The sequence below is a fragment of the Rattus norvegicus genome, chromosome 8 (genome assembly GCF_021556685.1).
Source record: "Rattus norvegicus strain SHRSP/BbbUtx chromosome 8, alternate assembly SHRSP_T2T, whole genome shotgun sequence".
NCBI lineage: Eukaryota > Metazoa > Chordata > Mammalia > Rodentia > Muridae > Rattus > Rattus norvegicus.
The window spans coordinates 37,496,660-37,515,716 of NC_141541.1; the positions used below are offsets into that span (position 1 = coordinate 37,496,660).

General features: G+C 41.5%; 1 long non-coding RNA gene across 2 annotated transcripts in view; it reads right to left on the bottom strand.

Moving 5' to 3' along the window:
- Positions 1-2,802: 2,802 nt before the first annotated feature.
- The window catches only part of LOC102552355 (uncharacterized), a 63,569-nt gene continuing 47,314 nt past the window's right edge, over positions 2,803-19,057 (bottom strand). The window contains exon 3 of one of the 2 annotated variants that reach the window (XR_015627586.1): positions 2,803-6,573. This is a non-coding gene — a long non-coding RNA (uncharacterized LOC102552355). Of the gene's footprint in view, positions 6,574-14,359; positions 18,746-19,057 lie in introns of those variants that run through there. The other variant, XR_015627585.1, reaches the window with a different exon arrangement.

Genomic DNA, 19,057 nt, shown 5'->3' on the forward strand with positions numbered 1-19,057 from the left:
AGTGATAGAATTCTACTCTTAAAGCAGCCCTTTGGCCACTGGCAGAGAAATATTGAGTTAGGTAAGAGTATAAATGAGGTCCTATCTACAGAGGATGAAACAAGTGATCTAATGGGGAGTTTTTAATGAGTTCACTGGTATTTTACAGTCTGCATAGCTTTGGTGCAAAATCAGAATGCCATGAACTGTGGAACTAGGATTTGAACCCAAGTAGCTGAGATTCCAAAGCTGGTGCTCAGCTCATAGAACTTCAGTCTTCTTTCCACCCAAAGCCTTTGTAAACCACTGCAAGGAATGATGCTGGTAATTGTGGCTTACCAGCGAGCAGGGCTACAGAGGACTCCACCACTGCTGGAGGCTGGTTTCCAAGGTGCAGGGATGGGGTGTGGGGGGCAGGAGCCATTCCTTGCCTTAGGCTTGGAGAGCTGGCTGGAGCTGGCTGCTTCAGAAGTCAGTGCCCGATCGGTTCTCCTCTGGGGTTTTCCATTTCCATTGAGTGTGTCCTCAGAGTGTTTCTCTGAGGGCTGTGGCCATGCCATGCCTTCTGTCCACATTCTGCCACAGTTTGCAAGCCATAGGGCAAAGATGGGACACTTCTGTTTGCCACAACAGCTGTCTCCATGGCAATAGCCCATGATACCACTGGAAAAATGATTGGTGAGAATCAGGGCTGGAAGCAGGAAGGCAGAGCTGTGCATAGAACCCTAGCTGAGTCTCTGTGCAGTGTTCAGGGGGTCCCTTTCTGTGACCCTTGTCCTATCTGACTTTTATTTAGGCTTAACAAATCCAGATGTTCTCCAAATAGCTTGTGCCTATTTGGTCCAGATGTAAACATCATTTTTCATCCGATCTCACAAATATTTGTAATCACTTAGCAGTGGGAGCCCCAGGAACTCTTTGGGTTGGAGAGGGTTAATGAGGACAAATCCTCCCCAGATGGCTAGTTACCCTTCCCCCACTCCAGGCTTCTCTTGACAGGTCTGAGGCCAGCAGGATCTGCTGTCCAAAGGACCTCCTGAGACATCCAACCCATCTTTCCTTAGAAACAGGAAGCTGCCTTCAGCCAAGGACAAGTGAAATGAAGCACCCAGAAACCCAAGGACTGCTCCAAATCTAAGTCCTGGAGGCATATGGGGAGGGCTGGGCTCTGGGAGGGGCTCCCCACTCCTCTTCTGAATGAGATCCACTTGGGCTGTGATCTCCACCTTCTTCGGTAGTCGTGGGTCATTATGTAAGTGCTGATCATAACCCCACTGAAATATTTAAAACCAAGTTTTTCATGCAAATACATGATTTTCATATGGTTACATCATTAATTTTCATAACTTCATAGTTGAGTTGGACAAGCACTAGCCATTGATGGGATTGAAGAGATTACTGACATATACTCAAGCATTTGAATGGAGCAGAAAGGAATGGCACGAAGGCTGTGCTTCTTCTAAGTCTGGCAGGAGCCGTGATGGAGACTCTGGAAGGGTAGGCATTTGGAGCATCTTTTGTTGAACAGTTCCATATAAGTCCATGAGTGGTATAGGGAAAGAGTAGACTACCAAAGATGGTGTGGATGGTGGTGGGCAAGTCTTCCTGCAAGAACGTGAGTAGAAGGGCCCTTAGACTTGAAATCGCAGGACTAGGATTTGGTCTTGGCTTTGTGTCGCTGTGTAGTCTCAAGACAAGTTCTTTAGTCTCTCTGAGCATGGATGTCTTTGTCTCTGAATCAAGCGCACTGACACCTTCAGACACTGTTATAGCACTCTATGGATTAAATGGGACAGGAGGGAGAGGTGTAACAGCTTGTCTCGCTCACAGGGCCTCTGCACACTTCTGATCATCTAACATTTTAGCTTGTGCCTACTGCCCTGTTTCTTTGAAGTACATGCCTTGTTTTTCCACTGACAAGACTTACTATCTATTTTCCCAATCAATCACCATCTCACTCCCCTTCTGGAATCTTTTCTACAGCCACATTGCCCCCCCCCACACACACACACAAACCTTCCTGTCTCAGGAATGCCTCCTTCCACTGGGCCATGGTTTCACCCCTGTGTGCCTAGCCTTTCCCTTCTGTGATAACTGCCATCACTGGAAGCAGCCTGGGACAGCAATTCAAACAACTTTGAACACATCTTTATGTGTTTTGGGAGCTGTGGGTTACCATCCGCTGGTGGAATGTGGGCATGTGTTTCCTAACATTGAAGTGGGGGATAATTATTAACTATGGAGCTGGGCCTACCCTGCCTTCGTGAGCAGCCCTCGTTTCCCCAAACCTTTCTTCCCATCTCTGTACCCACCTCCACACAAAAAAGTGCCTCGGGGACAGCTCTTCTGGGGCATCCCTCTCTCCCATGGCACTTGGCTTTCCAACAAGCTGGCCAGCCGAGGGAGTGGTTTCTGTGGTGTGGCCTGCCACATCTCATTTTCCATGAGGGTCACCAGGCAACTGCCAGAAAGTGACAACTCCTGACGCAAATGCCGCTTCACCCGCTTCACCCGGCGGCGACAGGCTCTGTATCTCATCACTCGGTCTGGGCTGGGTCCAGGCTGGTTATGCCAGGACATCCTGCTTGAGAGGGTGGACTGGCAAGTTAGAGCCACACCGTATGGTATCCTGGGTAGCTCTGAGAATTGTGCTAATCTAGTGGAAAGGGCCTGCTGGGCAGGGGCAGGACAAACCAGCCAGTTTGAACTTGGCTGTGGATCTCAGGAGAGTGTTCTGCTTTCTTCCACACCAAGGAGACATTTTTCCTATCACGGTGTCATGCAGGTAATAAAGTGCTGTTATTTAAAAAAGCGATGCCAACATTTCCTCTTTATGTGGTGATTTATTACGCTGGAAGCAAATATGTTTCCATGGTTAAAACCTGTCCATCAAATAGGCATTTTAGGGAAACTTGGTAGAGGGTATATTCTTTCCACTTAGACACAGAAAAGCCAGCTCAGAGGGAAAATCATTAACTGATGTTATATCAGCGAGAGATCCACGGAGACCAGTCTTTGACCTTCCTTCTGCACATTAACTATAACATCCATTTATTTGCCTTTCCTTAGAACCATGTTTCCTTTGGAGCACTAATTAAAGAATCCAGTTGTTGTTTTATTTATTCATGTCCAAGTCTCTGGGTTGCCTGATGCTTGCCAGGTGTGAACAGAGCAAAGAGAACACACCTGACCCACCTGTCCCTCTGGGGTGTCGCCTCTGAGGGCAGACGAAGAGTACCTGTGCAAGTCCCAGCACATGAGGACGATGGCGCAAAGTGCAGATGAGGCCAGGGAGAGCAGGTGAGCTTGTCTGCGGGATAGGGAGGAGCTTCTGACTTACACAGAATGGCTTGAGATTGCATCTGATTGGCTCCTGGGAAGAATTGGATGTGGAGCTCACGCTTGTTCTTGGGCTTGTGTGGTATGATTTCTGGATGGGTGTCTACCTGCATGCCAGCTGTGTAAGGCATGCATTGCTGCCCAGTGACGGATGAGAAACTCTCAGAGGGGAGCCTGCCCCAAATCACACAGCTGCGGGTAGGGGAGATGAGCAGGCTGCTTACATAACCACTACTGGCTTCAGTCAGAGACCTGATATGCTAATTACACGAAGGTGAGTTCAAATGCCCGCAGGGTTCTTTTTATCATTCAGCTTCCCCTTTTTCTCATCATTTCATTCCTTGTCCCTTCTTTTTATGCCTCTATTTCTTCCCCAGTTTCAGTTATCCATGATTCAGAAATAGAAGGTGGAAAGTTCTAGAAATAAACACATTTAAATGCTAATCAAGTGCTAAGTAGGATCCCCCTGCTGATTTAGCTCCTGCCCTGGGTCATGAATTTTTCCTTTGCCCAATGTATCCATGCTGTATAGGCTGCCATCCCGTTACTGGACAGTCATCATGGTTATCAGACCCTGGCAGTACAACAGGGCTTGCATACAGGGTTCAGCTCTGTCTGTGGTTTTAGGGACTCAACGTTTAGTCTTTGAATATGACCCCGATAAGGACTGACCTGCCTTCTTCTTCATTGCACAGATGACAAACTTGAACTAAATGGCTGAGTCTGCCCTACTAAGTGATTTTCTTTTCTTTTTCTTTTTTTTTCTTTTTCTTTTTTTTCGGAGCTGGGGACTGAACCCAGGGCCTTCTGCTTGCTAGGCAAGTGCTCTACCATGGACTAAATCCCCAACCCCTAAGTGATTTTCTTAACATTCAACTCATCTCTTATACCAGAGGAAGGCTGCCTAAAGGAAAGGGCAAGTCTAGCTTTTGAGGCAGCATTTTTAGGGACATACAGTATGTACTGTTTCTAAGTAGAGATATTGGGGTTGGTTCTCCAGAATCGAAGGGTAGCACACAAAGCAATTCACTGATTCATTTGGAACACGGGGAGATCTCCTGACCCACATGACGCTCTTATTTCACCATTCAAGAACAAGCTGTGTCTCTGCTCTGGATTGGTTCTAGTCTGTCTTCTTTATAGGCATTCTTAAAATACGTTATTTAATTTAATGGGCATTCCCTGCCCCTAACCCCCAATTACACTACAAGTTCACTTCTCTCTTGAGAACTGAGCTCTCCCTTGCTCTCTAGAAGGACCCATGCAGCCCTGTCCTAGGATCCAACACCCTCTGTTTCATTTGTGGTTTTACCTAAAAGTTTCACAGGATTCTGCTGGACAAGCCTAGGCTTTGCTCTCTGCTGAGAGACAGTGTAAGCACATCAGACTCTGCTTGCTACCAAGCTCTACATTCTCCACCCCCACAGGGGCTCTTCCTGATCTCCTCTAGACTGTGAACATGTGCGAGCAGACAGCAAGATTCACTGCTGTCTGGCCTCTCCCAGTCCTCCCCCAGATGAGCTGAAGCCAGATGACAGCATCAGGCAGACCTGAGGAGGATCGATGGCAAGCCAAGAAAGATTGAACGATATCTGGTCCCAGTTTGGGCTTTGGCTTAATCGCTACCACATGAGCACAGGGCTGGCCACAGAGCAGGGCTGGGATTAGGATGGAGCTTGCTTCTGGGATAATGAGGAGAAGGAGAACTCAGTACAGGATATCTTACAGTGCCCACTCTGAGACTGGCATTGGATATTGACCGAGTGCTTTTCAGTTGCCCAGCCTGACACTAAGTGTCCAGGGTGGTTACCACAACAGTTTTTCTACTAGAACATGGCTGGGACTGTGCTGTTGTCTCCTCTTTGCAGATGAAGAGCCTAGGGCTCACTGAGACAATGACATAATGTGGTCAGTCACCCCTCTAGTGAGTGACAGAACTGTCATCAGAAAGCAGGTGCTTTCTCCATAGACCCTAAATCTTTACAGGAGGTATACTTTATCCATTCTTTCACTAATTCACTCCTTTTTTCATGAATTCACTCAACCACTCCATTCATACATTTTTGCGTTACCCACTATGCACAGGCAAACTAATTCAGCTATGAGTGTCTATGATGGGGTCAATAGCAAAATGGTTTCCTTGGTTTTCCTTCTGTCTGACTACAGAGTTTCAGTCTGGTTTGGTTGCACATTATAACCACCTGGGGAGAGTTTGGTAACCCTAAGCCTTCTTGGCTTAAAACATTCTTTCAGATGAAGGCTCCAACTTTTTCTCTTTTTTTTCCCCCTGACAAAACCATGGGTTACATGAATGTATGTTTTCAGGCCTGATCATTGGTTATTGGATAGCTAGTTGATGTGCTCTTCTCTGGGGAAGACTTTTCGTCCACTCTCAACCTTCCTTAGTTGCCTGTAGTTCTTTGTGTAGAGTTAAAAGCTTATGAACTTAAAATTTACATGACATTTTCCCATCTGGGCTCATAATGCTTCCCCCAAGAGCCATAGACTATCTAACAAAAACCTCAACACTGGGCATAAGAAACCCTCTTTTGAGTTGTTGATGAGGGTTGTCCAAAAGACTCCCAAGATTCTTAAGATATAACTGGCAAAGTCATAATCCTAGTTCAGAAGTTGTTCACACTTTAAAAGTGGGGGCATGGGTGTGTGAATGAAAATTGTAGATGAAGCTGAGATGTGTGACTAGGATTGCACAGAGTACAGGGGGAAGAGTCACTTCAAGCCACTTCAAGAAGTTCCTTGAACATGCTTCTCAGAAGAAATGCTTGAGGTCGCAAGTCCACAGCCGATGGGTGTGTCATAGTGGGTATGGAAATGGTAGCCACTGACAGGATGATTTTTCAAAATGATTAATGCAGTTTAGAAAATTCCATACAGGACAAATTATATCTTTCCCACGATTTACACAGCAGTCATACTTACAGAAAATTCCAACTGCACCAAGCTGTACAACATACAAAAATCATGTCCTGGGTGTTTTTTTATGTAAATGGAATTAAGTATGGGGCTCAAATAATTTCAGTTTCCATCCACAGGAATGTCTGGGCCAACATGCACAACCACTTGCTGAGGAAGGTAATGTTTCAGTGTCCAGAATGGTCCTATGCATTGTAGGGCACTCAACATTCTTGACCATTAGGAAAATGAACGTAGACCCAGCTTCATGTGACCGTACAGAGTTCTTCTCAGACTCACAAAGGCCTTTCGTCAGGGAGGCTTCACATCTGCACTGAACTCCTGAAGGAAGAATAAAAATAATAGTGTTCCTGAGTGGCTGATAGTGGCATTGTATGGAATCACACAATTTGACGTCATCTGTGCTCTCTGCCAAGTTCCAAACAGCTTTGGCATTATTACCAAAGACTCTGTAGATTCGTGGATGGGAAGCAGAGCCCCTGAGTAGCCCAGCACTATTTCTGCAGGTCAGTAACCTGGGGGTCAGAGATTGTCACAGAGAAGATGTGATGGGGAAGCCAGCACATCTGCAATTCAACAGGATAGGGACAACCCACCCAAAAGCTGATTTCGTGGAGTTTCCGGGATGATGATTGTGAATGGAGCCTGCTCTTGTTAACTTTCACTGATCTGCAGGATTCTGAGAAATCCTTAGTGTTGTAATTAATAGCTTATTTTGAAACATTATGGGAGAGCAAATGTTTGAGCACTTCTGTTATTAATCCTAGTGCTAGTTGCTTTGAGAATAACATTAAATATTTCTGAACTACAAAGAATTAACAAATATATAAATTAGCATATAATATATATTTTATATATAAATTGATATAAATATAAACCTCTGGATAGGATATAATTGTGCAGACTAGAGAGATGACTCATCTGTTAAAAGCACAGGCTGAGGACCAGGGTTCAATTCCCAGCACCCGCATAGCAGCTCACAACTGTCTGTAATTCTTGTTCCAGAGGATCGGACACCATCACACAGACACACATGCAGTCAAAAAACTAATGTACATAAAACATAAATAAATAAGAATGTGTTAAAAGTGAACAGTTGTACAAATTTATTAGCAACATAAACTCTAAACGCCTGGTGAGAAGGTCAGAGCCTAAATGTCTTGAGTGTTTAAGACCAAAGACCTTGAGAAACAGAGGGATTAGAGATTTCACCATGGGGCCAAGCCCAAAATGGTAGATATAAATTAAAGAAGAAAACTGAGGGGTACCTTCCAGGTGGACGTAACAGCAGGGACATGGAGCAACAAGGAGGTGGTGACCTGAGGAGCATCTGACTGAATGACTCCCTTAGCCAGGAGAAGGAATCAGCAGAGGGAGGAACAGGCTAGATTCTGACAATAGGGCATCCTTCATGCCAGGCTGAGACATCAGAATGGGGCTTTAAAGGGATGAAGGACCACTAACTATTTTGATCAGAAGGTTGTAGGACCAAATTCTGTGGAGGTTGAAGATAAGCCTTTCATGTTTTTCCTGGTTTCTATTCCATGATGGACAAATCTTGAACACAGAAACACTCTCCGTTTCTTAACCCAAACCTCCCGAAGGAAAGGGGAATGCTTTTCCTCTGATTGATAACTTGGGAAATAAGCCATGCTGTCCATGACTCATCCCCCTCCTTCCGCCTTTCCTGAGACAGTCCTGCAGAACGTATTCTTGTTCTTTGCGTTCTGTCTTTCTTTCGTAGACACGGCTCCACATGGTGAAGCCTGTGTCCAGATGTGGGTGTGACTGGATGAGCAGGTCTGCCTAATTCACGATGAAGTATTTGCAAGCCCACTTGACTGCAAACAGCTGCACTCGCCACAGATGATTCTATCTGTAATAACGCTGGCATTTTGATCCCACCTGTCTGACTCCTATGTTTCTCTGCTAATTAATTCTAACTTGCATGGAGGGTGGCTGGTCTTTGCTGGAGATAAAACATCCAATTAGACAGGAAAAAGAAATGTTTCACCCTGTGAAAGAGCCTTTAAAAATCACTTTTAAAAAGTGAATGCCTGGAATAAATTAGAAACAAGTTTGCTTCTGGAATAATTAAGATTCTAGGACAATTGATAGAGAAACTTCAGGATGATTTAGGTCAGTTGTTGACAAACTGGATAACCAGGTCAAATCGGACTTGTCACTTCCTTTTTGTAAATAAAGTTTTATTGAAACACAACCATGGTTATCCACTGACATATGATCTATACTTATTTTCACATTTTGATATACTACTCATTATTATATTTACTTAGCCACGGGTTTGAAGTGTGCTATCTAATATATTGAAAATATTTTGTATGTCATAATTTTCAGATTTAGAATATTTTTATATGCTTAGTTAAATGTCATGGGGATGAGCACCAAATATAAACACAAAATTAATTATATTCTACACACACACCATATGTACTTACTACAAGATAATTTTATACAATATTTAGAATGACTTAGTGCATTCAACAACATTTAAAAGCCTGCAGTTTTCTATTTATGGTGTTGTCAGAGCCTCTCTCAAATTGTGGATTTCAAAGAATTTATGATTTTGTTGTTTTGAACTTGGAGGTACTCAGTCTGTGTGTTCATTAATCAGAGCTGGCCAAGCTGTGACAGAGACCAAGTGGCCTTCAACGTTTTAGAGACATTTCTGAATCCTCATTGAGACTCTCCTGCCATTTGTATGTTTAAGTTTAGCTTGCAGAGACATAATTTACTAAACTGAAATTTTTTCAGGTATCCCACAAAGAGAAAAAAAAAGATCCTTTTACTTCTAGCAAAATATTAAATATTAAAAGGTAAGTCGTATATGATATAAACAGCTACAGGGAAATCTCTCATATCAGTTCATTCTGTCCAGGTAATCACTTCCCGTGCTGTTAGATAAAAGGTCTGTGCTCATGAAATCATCTGCTTTGGAACAAAGGCAATTTCTGAAAATCTCCACCCAGGCCCACGGTAGGCTCACAACTAAATTTTGTGAGTGCTATGCTCTGAAGCCAGTGTTTGTGAGGGTCGACTTCTTAACACATCAACACTTATAAACTCTGCTTCAGTTCTTTCATAAAAATAGTCACTCTCCTTGGTTAAGGACAAGAAAGAAACCCAGCCCTCTAGTAAGTTATCACTGGAAAGAGGAACACATTTGTAGATGAGATCAAATGAGCTATGGATTGTGTGACTAATTTGTTAGAATTAACAGTGACATCAAACAGGAGATAAAAGTCTCTGTTGGGGATAATAGGCAACAATTCTCTGAAGGTCTGGTTAGAATTTCTGCTGAGGGCAAGAATGTCCCGCTCACCTGGGAACTTCCAGGAATGTCTTCCATAAAAGGAAGAGTTTCTGGTTGGGTATTTCTTGGTTTATGTATGCCAAGGTGGCTTTAAGCTCCTTGTCCTCTTGTCTAAGCTCCCCTCTGCTGGGATTTTAGACCTGGACTGCCATGTCTAGCTTGACACTTATTTTGATAACACTGTCCTATGTATAATTACCATTCTATCCCATATCACCTCACACGCGGCTCTAGAAATGCCACTGACTAATTAAGCACAGCCCATAACAAACACACCTATTAACTTCCAGTATATATTTTTTAAATAACACAAAAGAAAAACATTCAAAATTGGATAGAACTTTTTGGGAAATTTCCTTAGATAGTTTTGGTACAACTTTTTTTTTCTCGTGTCAAATTTGGCGTATGATGTTGGAAAACAAATTCAAAGGCATCAGAGGAGAACAAGTCCCCTGAAGCCTGAAAACATTAGCGAGTGGCTGACTGTGTAGATCAATTTGTCTGGCTCCTGCTGACTGGATATTTGGTCAAGCTTAATCCTGGACATTTCTCTGAGGGTATTTTTTTGGATGAGGACTGCTTATAAATAATAAATCAGATTGCTCACAACAGTGAGCCAAGGTCATATCCCTTCAGTGTAAGTCTGAGGAGAAAGACTGAGTTTCCCCCCAAGTCTCCGCCTGCTAAGCCTACAGAATGGAGACTGTAACCTCTAGGACCACATGGAGACTTGTGGAACGAGAAGTGTTCCGTGTATACCTACTCTGGTGCTCCTTATTCTGCCTGCCTATCATTTGGCATCATGGCAAAGCTATTAGTAATCACAGAAGAAACCAGTCTACGAATTATCTTGTCTATTTTTATCAGTCAAAAAGAAAAGGAAGAAAACATTCAGCACATCAAAGCATAGAACAATTTTGCTTTGATAAAGTGAGTGGCTGCTCTGTGAGGAGATTGCTTAGGTTGTTAAACGCTAACTAACTAACTAACTAACTAACTAACTAACTAACTAACTAACTAACTAACTAACAACATTTGCTAACCAATGCTAAGAGTCAACTAGGTACTTCAAGATCAATCACAATTTAACAATGAAAGCCAGATTCGAGTTTTTATGGGACCCAATATTTGATACCTTTCTCTTATAACAATTACTTTATGAACATACTGTGTAGCAAAGTGTCAAACTTCATTAAGGTTTTAAAATATTTTATTCTTTTCTCAGATTAAAATTTATAATAATTTAAAACAAGACATAAAATTAATTTGTCACAATCCTACAATGTTGTCAGTATATCAGTTCCTGTTATACACCTGAGATTTGCTTCCACTCGCTTCTGTCATGTTCTGGAAAAGCCAGTGAGCTCAGTTTAGCTCAGTTCTATTGTCATGAATTTTGCTAATGTGTATGCACATATGTGCTTGCATGGGCATTCATGTACTTGAGTGTGGGAATCCATGCTGCATGCAGTGACCTACTTGTGGAACTTGTGGATTCAGTCCTTACTATTGATAGAGAAAGATCCTTTTTATCTATCTGATGGGCTAGCAGGCCTTCAAGCTTTCAGGAACTCTTCTGTCTCTATCTTCTGTCTCTCCATGGGAGAGGCAAGATTCTGATGCTCACACTATACATCCAGATTTTTTATGTGGGTTCTGGGGATTTAACCTCAGGTCCTCACATTTACAGAGCAAGGACTCCTTTTTTTTGTTATCTTTATTAACTTGAGTATTTCTTATTTACATTTCGATTGTTATTCACTTTCTTTCATTTCTTATCATTTCAGATGATATCCCGCTCCAATTGTACTGCTTAGGCTCTGTCTTCAACAGAAATAACAGAGATTATTAAAAGTGCTTCCATGATTCTGTTGTTCCAAACAATTCTGATTCCGACCCCAGAAATTATGTTTTTTTTAAATTTTTTTATTTACATTTTCTTATTTACATTTCGAGTGTTATTCCCTTGCCCGGTTTCCAGGCCAACATCACCCTAACCCCGCCCCTTCCCCTTCTATATTAGTGTTCCCCTCCCCATCCTCCCCCCATTACCGCCCTCCCCCCAACAATCACATTCACTGGGGGTTCAGTCTTGGCAGGACCAAGGGCTTCCCCTTCCACTGGTGCTCTTACTAGGCTATTCATTACTACCTATGAGGTTGGAGCCCAGGGTCAGTCCATGTATAGTCTTTGGGTAGTGGCTTAGTCCTGGAAGCTCTGGTTGGTTGGCATTATTGTTCATATGGGGTCTTGAGCCCCTTCAAGCTCTTCTAGTTCTTTCTCTGATTCCTTCAACAGGGGTCCCGATCTCAGTTCAGTGGTTTGCTGCTGGCATTCGCCTCTGTATGTGCTGTATTCTGGCTGTGTCTCTCAGGAGAGATCTACATCCGGTTCCTGTCAGCCTGCCCTTCTTTGCTTCATCCATCTTGTCTAATTGGATGGCTGTATATGTATGGGCCACATGTGGGGCAGGCTCTGAATGGGTGTTCCTTCTGCCTCTGTTCTAAACTGTGCCTCCCTATTCCCTGCCAAGGGTATTCTTGTTCCCCTTTTAAAGAAGGAGTGAAGCATTCGCATTTTGGTCATCCCTCTTGAGTTTCATGACAGAGCAAGGACTCTTAACGGCAGAGTTATTTAGTCAGTCCATTCTGATGTTGTATGATGAATACAAACAGAAAACAAATATCTCTTTGTACAGACCATTTCCTGTTGATATTTGGACGACTCTTACACACTCATATAGCTTAACTGTATATTATTTACACTGACAGTGAAACACTGAAATAAACACAGTCTACTTCAGAAAGTAGTCACTGTGCGTGCCAGCATAGTATTGATCAGCAATAGCAGCTACAACTTACAAGTAAATTAACCACCTTTGATATTCATAGGGCTAACGGACCTAATTGATAATTGTGCATGCATAGTGCGTGTTTCAGTAGACTTGTAAGGACGAGACACATACCACAGTACCTGCTAGAACTGAATGCAACATTATCTCAGTGAGGGTTTTTATTACTGTGATAAAGCAACTTGTGGAGAAAATCATTTATTTAATCTTATACTCCCAGGTACCAGAGCGTCACTGAGGAAAGGACAGGATCTTGGAGGAGGGAGTTGATGCAGAGTCTGTGGGGGACTATGCTGCTTATTGGCTTGGGTCTCATAGCCTACTCAACTTGGTTTCTTAGAGAACCCAAGGTCACCAGCCCAGGGGGCAGCACCATGCTGGGCCCTCCTCTATCAACCATCAGTCAAGACAGTGTACTACAGGCTTGTTCGCAGGCCAATCTGGTAGGAAGGGGTATTTTCTCAGCTGAGGTTCCCCCTTCCCAGATGACTCCAGCTTGGTTCAAGGTCAGATAAAATTGGACAGCACAGACCCTTTTATATCCTTAGAAAATAGGAAAAAACATGTTCATTCACCTGACTTGGAAATATTATTACTTCATGACATGCAAAAACATGAAACTAACATGAAACTAAAGTTCACCTACACACACACACACACACATACACACACACATAAACACACACACCACACTACACACCACACACTACACACACACACACACACACTATACACACACACTATACACACACACACACACACACACACACACACACACACACACACACACACACACACACAGAGTCAAGTATGGATCCTGGCAGTTTCAAAACCTGAAACATTATAAATATATTAAAAATGTACCTATGCATTTAACCAAATCCACATTTAATAATTTTTATGATTAGTGATTCCATGGGAGTAACGTTAGCTAATTTGGAAGTAAGTGAGCTATTAGAATAATTTCAGGTAGTGCTAAGGTCTCGTGGAAATAAGATATGTCTTTGAATTATACTTGATATTATTACGATTAGGGGAATTTTATAGGTAATCTTCAAGCAAAATGACTAAATTGACCTACTTAAATATTCACTTTAATTATGTAAACTTGAACTTTAATGTGGACAGACTTCCAAGCTGTCAGTTTTGACAAATAGGATGCTTTATTCACTTATGAGTATATTTATTCTGGTCTTAATTTCCTAGAAAAATACTCCAAGTTTTGTGAACTATTTGATTTATGTAAAGCAATTCGGTGAAACTTCTTTATTTTAAAAGACTCTACCTATTTTATGTATGTGTGAAAATATTCAATTTATGAAATATGATAAAATGGTTCAGAACATGTAGACAAATGTATAAGAACCAGTTTAGGGTAACTGGCCCATCAGCTCAGAAATTTATCATGAACATTCAAAACTCCTCTCTACTAGCTGTGTTAAAGAATTATAATTAGCCACAGCTATTTTTATAGTGTAGACAATACTAAAGATTATTTCTCATATCCACTTGTACTCCTGTACTTGTAAAGTTACTCTCTGTCCCTCTCAATCAAAGACTCTGGTAAGCATTATTCTATTCTTCTCTTGGAGGTCAAATATTAAACTTCCATGTATAAGTAAGAACTTGGTGTATCTGTCTTTATATCTGGCCCAAATACTTAACATAATGTCCAGTTACATCTGTGTTGCTGAAAATGACATAATCCCATGTATTTTTGGTTGGATAGTGTACCATTAATCATGTCCCATTTTTATTGATTTTTAAAAATATACTGCAAGAGTTGAAAGGAAAAAGCTCATATACTTGTTTGTTTTTATTTATTTTTAACTTATACAACTTTGGTTCTTGAACATTAGCCTGAATTCAAATAAGTCCACAGCTATTCACTGTACCCAGATCTCATAGATTTGACTCTCTCTGCAGGAAACACACATTTATTTGTGGATAAAGGGAAAAGCAAAAATTAACAGATCGGGTTCTCCATTGCATTTTCACTGTAGAGATCAACAAGTGATTGGATAACAATGCCAGTTCCCCATACACAGAGCACACCCAGAACCAAAGCTGGCCCACTGGATTAATAAAAGGAAAAAAAAAACTAATTGGGAAAAAAAAGTCAGGACAGGTGAAGTTTATATATAACACGTGTAGATGACATTTCGGAATCATTCTGGAAACCCAGAGAATACATTCCTGACCTTAAACAATCCATCAGATGCATTCTTATGCATCTTATGCAATCTGTAAGGCTGAGCTATGCTGCACCTCCATGGGACCTCCAAAACTATAAAGGAATAACTTCCAGAACTTGAGCACGGTTCCCACTCACATACACAGAGATGCCCTTTTGAATCTATGTTATTTCATTATTGAAGGTCCATGCTACATGGTGAAGCAGCTCAAAGGGGACTTGTTTGAGGAGCCAGATGTATTCAAGGCATTAAAGAACAATTAGAATAGACAATGAATTACCCTTTGCCTCCAGCACAACAAAGCTATTGCCTTGGGGATTATCTTTTTTACTGGATCAAACTACCCAACTCAGCCTGATGTCCCCATGCTAATGGCGTTGTGAAAGGCAAGTTGAATTCTCCAAGAAAACTGGAGACTCCTTGGAAGAGTCTCTCAAGAATGTTCTCCTATGATAGTGACAGGAAATGTCACCCCATTTTTGTCTTTTTCCCCTCTTTACAAAAATTAAGAAGTACTTCCTTGCTCTTTCCTGTTTATTTGATCCAAGCACATCATGTTTCCCTTCTCTGAAGTCCTCTTGGACTTTACACACAGACTTCATTACTAGACAGCAAACGTCTTTTTTATTTTTGACATTATAATATAATTACTACATTTCTCCCTTCCTCTTCTTCCCTCCAGGAACTCTCATATATCTCTCCTTGTCCTTCACATGCATGAACTCTTTTTTATGAATGTGCATATGTATATATAGTATGCATAATATATATGTAATATATAATGCATATGTAGATGTATGTTATGTGTGTATATATGATATATGTGTACATAATGTATGCGTATACAATATATATGTATGAAATGTGCATGCATAGAATTTATATATAATGTATAATATGTATGGATATGTGTAAGTATATGATGACATATATGTATATATACACATATTCCTAGGTGAAACCAGCTTAGTCTGAATGATGTTATTTATATGTATGTTTTCATAGATGACCGTGTAGTTTGGGATACCAACTGGTCAGCTCTTCCCTGACCTTGCATTCTCTAGGTGCCTGCAAGCATTTTGTAATACAAATATTTTAAGTCCTCTTCTAGCAGCCAGTTTAACACTAATTTCATGTCTTTTTCATCTCTGTCATTCTAATATTCAATGTTCTTTTCTTCTTCTTTGTTTCCTGAAATGCTATTCTTTTTTTGGGTGAAAGGGGCAGGGCATGAGCACAGCTTATGACTCCAAAGTCTGAAATTATTTTTCTAAACTTCATCATTAATGAAGGTGACTTGGTGACTCTAGCATCCGTAGGTAACATTAATTCAACATTATTCCAGCCACATTTCCTTCTCTTGGATGTAAAATTCCTTCAAAACAGTAGCAACAATGGACAGAATTATGTATGTTTGATGTAAGATTGTCTGTGACTTCTAGTCTAAAAGTAGGCACTAGACAGTATGTTCTGTGGCACACACAGTCAGTAAGGACATTTGAAGTTTAACATCTATATTTACGTTCTCCACTTAGAAACTCAGTTGGACCAGTGAATAATTGTTCTGTATGCCCCTTCTCTTCCCTTACAGCCATGGTGCCTACAGCCCACTATTGGCTTTTTCCTTTGATCAAATCCTTGTCAGACTGAACACAGATCACATATGTTTAACAAGTCAACCCCACATCCTGTTTTATCTGTCATTGTGTTGAGGTTTGTGAGTGCTAGGAAAAGCTATTCACCTGTGAACAAAACTCCCATAAACTACAGTGGCCCACAAAGGTCAAAACTCCATATGGTTTTCCTCTAAGGCCTTCTGCTTTTGCTGCCTGTGCTAGTTAAAAGCCAACCGTAGAACTATAGGAAAACAGGCCCCAGTTTAAGGTCAAAACCCTATAATATTTAGAGTTGCTGAATTTTGCAGCCTTAAGCCTACAACTGAGACCCCACCAAGACTGATCAGCTATAGGTTGCTTTTAATGTTCTTAATTTAAATTCTTACTTATTCCTTGAAAAGACCAGTTCAGAGGGAGATCTCAATAGTACTCCTGTTTTTTCTAAGCTGCCTTAGCTTAGAACCGACTGAGTTGGACCAACAACAAGGCAAACCCAGATATGTTACACATCTTGAGGTGAGCGAGTGCAGCAAAATTGAAAATGTCAACCCTTCCAAAGACAGAGCATCACATCCACCACAAGTTGCAGAACAAGACTCATACTTAGCCAGGCCGTTGGAATGGAAACATTTGTTGGCTATTGGAATCTCAGAGTAACCCATCCCTTCACCTTGCCTTTACTCAGAAGTGTTCAGTGACACTTTACAATGTGTTTACACTGCCCTAGAAATGGGAGAGTCAGTGAGACATTCTGGAGCACAAGACATAAATTGAACAAATGCTTACCCCAGGGTACTTGCCAAATGCAAGAAAATACAGACCCTCACACGGACTTGTGCAGTGGGAAGAAAACCAAACTGCATTAAGTTAAATTTTAAAAAAGGAGACCTTTGCTCGCTTACATCCATAACAAGTTGATGTCCTTGGCCTCATCAGGCAGTGGCAGTGAACCACACTGTTGTCTGGCTATGGGTTCTCTTTCTCCACATCATTGCTCTGTACTATGGGGTATTCACTATTTTCAGAAAGCTTCAGGAGACTTGATAGACCCAGATTTTAGGTCTCATCTCTAAGGTGGAAAGAAAAGACTGTGAAATCTTCATTCCAGCATTCACAAACAAGGTATGATTGAGTCATGAAAGCATCTCTATGCCAATAACTGTATCACATAGAGCCCCACCTAAATAAGACATGAAATCTAAAAGTGGGTGGATACTTCTCTGGAAAAGATGGGGTAAGTCTCTTAAGAAATAATCAGTTCAGTACAGGGAGACAAGGCTAGAGATGTGCGTTAACCTGTGAGTCCACCTGTGGTCCGAGAGGAGCTTCTTTGAAGAAATAAGGCATCTTATTGAGTCAACGATATCTTAAAATTTCAGGAGGATGTAGAGTCCTCTGGGTGAAAGCAAGACCATGTGTGAAGGTTGTTAGGGATTGTGGTAGGGAAGGGCATTTTATATTTTAGGTCAAGTCACCATGTTAAAAATATGACCAAGAGCTGAAGAACAGCAGACGATGTTGCAGATATAGACAGATACCAGATCATATCTGGTTTTGTAAGTGATAGTAGGTCACTGTGAGGTGGCCCTAGGGATCAAGTGGTGACATAAAGGGGGAATAAATGTAAGTAAAGATTAAAGAAATTCACTCACATGACTGTAGCTTTCCATGGACAATGTTCCATTATAATTTCAAAGGTATTGCTACTCCAAAACATATTATTTTACTGTAGGCATATCTACTATTTTTTTTTCTTGAAGTAAGCTGAGCGTTATAAGTTATCTCACTTACCAGAGATTATTAATATAATTGTAGCTGGTGGGAAGGGGATATGACTTACATGCTGAGAAATAATGTTATCATCTTCTACTAGAGGTTGACTCACATATCTTTCAAGTAACTTCTTTATCTATCAATGGTTGGATGCGGGCCCAGATCTAAGCAACAGTTTAGTATTTATGTTAAGAATAGAAAAAAATGAGTGTACAGTGTCTCGGGCAGTCATAATGTCACAAAACATGAGGTTAGAGGCTGAATCACAGCCCGGTTGTTTGGTTTAAGTCTCTCTTGGGAGCGAGGTAAAGTTAGACAGTTTAGAGAATGGGAAGCTAATGGGAAACTCATTTAATTCTTTGCCTCACCCCTCTGTGGAGTCTGAAAGCAACCATGGACAGAAGGTGACCGATCAAACAGAGATGGTAGCTCTGAAGGAAAGAAGCTAAGGACCAAAGAGTGACATCTTGGTGACGTGAAATCAGACTGGAGCATTATGGAGACACAGTGGAATGACATTAATTCGTGCAATGGATTTTCTGGCTAAAGTAGAGTTAACAAAAGCCATTTGTCATTTTTTTTCTAAAGCGAAGATAGAAAAAATGAGGGGCATCATTAGAATTGGCAGAATCCGTCATCTTCTAGAAGACTAGGCGGTGACAAATCAAGAAAATCTTGGTGATGCCAGATGTGGACAGCTGCTGATTTAGAAATATAGGAAATCCTGGGCAAAGAGAAAAAGGAAGAATGTACATTACTAGAAGTCTGCGTCAGAAATAGGGAGCTGTGGCTGGAACACCCAGTTTCTGTGGAGTCAACTGTAGAAAATATAAACAGGGGTCTTAGGGATGAAATGTCTCAGGGCACACTCTAGAACTCTTCATAGATAGGGGAAGGCAAAGGAGACATCTGGTCCCTGTACCTATGTCTGCTAGATCTCTGCTTGGACTGTTAGTGTTGTATGTAGACGCCCATGGTCATAGGGCTCCTGAAACGGGGGTCTCTAAATGTATAAGTGACTTGCTTGGCTTTGTGG